The sequence below is a fragment of the Leptonychotes weddellii genome, chromosome 8 (genome assembly GCF_054177405.1).
Source record: "Leptonychotes weddellii isolate Sample4059 chromosome 8, ASM5417740v2, whole genome shotgun sequence".
NCBI lineage: Eukaryota > Metazoa > Chordata > Mammalia > Carnivora > Phocidae > Leptonychotes > Leptonychotes weddellii.
This window is the reverse complement of record NC_138376.1, coordinates 12,477,997-12,481,598: the sequence shown is the minus strand read 5'-3', so window position 1 is coordinate 12,481,598 and position 3,602 is coordinate 12,477,997. Positions and strand designations below refer to the sequence as shown.

The window sequence follows — 3,602 nt, the reverse complement described above, 5'->3', positions numbered from 1 at the left end:
TCCTTTGATTTACACGTTCCATTCGTTTACATGGGTGCTTTGTAGCACCTAATGTCTCTCTGCCTTTTGAGCAATTCCCCAGAAAAACAACATAACAGTGACCATGACAACAAGGAATATTCGTGTAGTGTTGCTAGAGACCGGTCACTAAGCTGAGTGAGGATAGTGGCTCCCCGTAGTTCCGGTTACCTGAGGTCATCCGCAATCCTGGAGCAGATGATTTCCCTCCTGACACGCCATCAGAAGGTCAGCGGGAGCCTGACGCTACGTCACCGTGCCTGCGTCGGTCACCACCCCGCATCTCATCACATCTTCACATCTCAAAGCATCACAAGAAGAAGGACGAGAACAGTGCAATCAGGTATTTTGTGAGAGACCACATTCACATAACCTTCATGACAGTATATTCTTCTCATTGTTCGATTTTATTATTAGTTATTTGTTAATTTCTTACTGCGCCTGATTTATGTAGTAAGCTTAATGATGGGTATATGTGGGTAGGAAAATATGTGGTGTATGTAGGGTTCTGTGCTAGCTGTGATTTCTAGCATATCCTGGGATTTTGGAATGTAGCCCCCCCAGATAAGGGGTGACTACTCTATTTATTTATTTATTTATTTATTTATTTATTTAAGATTTAATTTATTTATTTGAGAGCAGTAGCAGGAGGAAGGGCGGAGGGAAAAAGAGAAGCAGACTCCCCACTGAGCAGGGAGCCCTACGGTGCAGAAGAGGGGGGGGGGCTTGATTCCAGGACCGAGATCATGACCTGAGCCAAAGCAGATGCTTAACCAACTGAGCCATTCAGGTGTCCCGGGGATTACTGTATTTATATTTACTCTTTTAATCCTTCCAAATCACCTTAGGGGGCACATCCATCCCCATTTTTCGGTTGAGGTGACTGAGGCCCAGAGAGCTTAGGTAACTCGCTCAAGGTCACACACAGCTAGTAAGTGGCGAAACACCAAAACTCAAAGGAACTTATGGAAGCCATAAAAATACATGTATCTTTTACCAAATGCACTGTGTATAATGAAATTTGGGCAAAAATCACAAGGATATGGTTTGCAGATTTAGCATTTTTCTTTTTATTTTAATATGACTTGCCCTGAGGCACTGTATGTATAGAGTAATGGTAGGGGTGAGAATTATTCTAATCAAGGACATAGTTCAGAGGGGGAGTGGAGACAAAAGACAGTTTTATAGTTAAACCCATGTGTAGTGGGTAATAGTTGAATTTGTGGGTTGACTGGAAAGTTTGCTTTGGCTTTTTTTTTTTTTTTTTAAGGATTTTATTTTTCCTTAAGTAATCTCTTCACCCAAGGAGAGGGTCGAACCTACAACCCCGAGATCAAGAGTTGCAAGCTCCACGCATGGAGCCAGCTAGGTGCCCCTCATCTGTGGCTTTTGATTGGGCTGAAGGCTCATCCTAAACTAAAGGGAAGGTCTCCAAAGAATGGTGTGATTTAGATTAAGCTTGTTCTTGAGCATTGGTTCTGGAGGCTTCATTAACAGTGTGAAAACCAATCCGCCGCTTGGTGCTCTTGATTAATGAGCACTCCCCAGGCTCTGTAGAGCATGAGAGACTGAGGAAGGCATGGAATTTGAGACAACTGACTTGTTTCCATGCAGAGGATAAATACTTACTAAGCACCTTGCCCTTTAAAAATAAATAAATACATACATACATACATACATACTATTTTATAGCCATCAGTGCAGCATTCAAGAATGTGGAGTGGTTAATCTTCTGCTGCTTGGCCCAACCTCCCTCTGCTTTAGCCACCTTGGTCTTCTTGCTGTTCCTCACACATGCTGTTCCCTCTGCATGGAACATAGTTCTCCCAGATACTCTCCTTGCTCCTTCCCTTACTTCCTTCAAGTTTTTGTTTCAATGTCACCTTCTCAACAAGGCCCTCTCTGGCCACCTTATTCAAAATTACAAACCAGTCACCTCCTACGCTCCCTCAACACTGCTCATTCTCCTTTATTGCTTTATTTTTCTCTATAGTGTTAATCACCTCCAAACATCCTATATAATGCAGTTATTTCATCAGCTGGCTTCTCCATGGAGCTCCATGAGGGAAGAGATTTTTATCTTATTCACTGATGTATACCCAGTATTAGAATAGTTACTCAAGAGGCATTTATTGAATGAATATATAAATAATATGATTTATTTATATGAACATGAACAGCAATTGAGCAATGTAGGTCAGATACCAAGTGCTTTACATGTGTTGACTTATTAAATATGCATAGATACGTATTTAACATATTACATCTGATAGGATGTAATTGCCTCATGCATACAATCAAAATATTCCTGTGTGGTAAAAACAATATTGATATTTTTCCCTTTATCGCATATTGTGGGAGTTTGAGAAATAGAGAAGTTAAGGAATTCATCCGAAGTCAAACAGTTGGTGATAAAGCCTAAAAAGGAAACCTTGATTCAGGACAAAGAAAGATGTGTCTTCTCACTCAAAAAGGAGGTCATGGTAAATGGGAAGTGGTACCGATCAGATACTGATGATTGAGCACTCAGTCGACAGGAATCAGGGTCCCTGACTAGGGGGCCAGGGAGAGAAGGGAGAACACGGTCTGCAAAATATAAAATGCAAACAGGAAGCGCAAAGATGGAATAAAAAAAAATCTAAAGTTATGCCACAGTCCAAACAATTCTTACCTTTTTTACCATAACTGGCAAACTGGGAAATGTCCTTTGATTAGCTGGCTGGCATCATTTTGAAGCAAATAATATCCTGGAAACACTAAATTTCAATCTCTGTTGCTTTCATGCTTCGTGATTCTTATTTATTACCCATCTTACCCTAGTTAGAGTAGTTTATAGTCGCTCAGATCAATTATAGTATAGAAAACATCAATAGCACTGTTCGATTTTTTTTTTTTCCAAAGGAACAAGTCTAATGAAGAACTATAATTTGAAAGCAACAAGGGTGTGAAAAGTGCTGCTTTTATTCCTTCATGCATTGGTCATCTTCTGGCTTTTAGTTTGCTGGATACAACCTCTGGGGACGGAACTGAATAATTTGAAGATGGAAATAATATGCTTTTGTAAATTAAACACCACTGCCTGGGAGATTGATTAAATACAACTTAACTAAAACCTCATTATATATTCAGATTAAGTTCCTTGTCAATCTTTTTTCAGAAAAAAAAAAATATCTTCCTAGTTAAGGTGTGGTTTCTCCTGGAATAGACCTGTTTTTTAAAGTTTTCCTTTGATGGTATTAAAAATACCGTTTTCTGCTGTTGTTTAGAAAGCCTGGGAAGTCTTTTTTTTTTTTTTTAAGATTTTATTTATTTATATGACAGAGAAAGACACAACGAGAGAGGGAACACAAGCAGGGGGAGTGGGAGAGGGAGAAGCAGACTTCCCGCGGAGCAGGGAACCTAATGTGGGGCTTGATCCCAGGACCCTGGGATCATGACCTGAGCCGAAGGCAGAGGCTTAATGACTGAGCCACCCAGGCGCCCAAGCCTGGGAAGTCTTAATGCCTGATAAATGAATGCCTCATTTAGAAGCTACCTTTGGGGGAGCCTGGGTGGCTCAGTCAGTTAAGCTTCTGCCTTCAGCT

General features: G+C 40.6%; 1 long non-coding RNA gene across 1 annotated transcript in view; it reads left to right on the top strand.

The window, feature by feature from the left end:
• The first annotated feature begins 252 nt into the window (after positions 1 to 252).
• Positions 253 to 3,602, top strand: part of LOC145722942 (uncharacterized) — an 18,810-nt gene continuing 15,460 nt past the window's right edge. The window contains exon 1 of the long non-coding RNA XR_014147516.1: positions 253 to 361. This is a non-coding gene — a long non-coding RNA (uncharacterized LOC145722942). The remainder of the gene's footprint in view (positions 362 to 3,602) is intronic.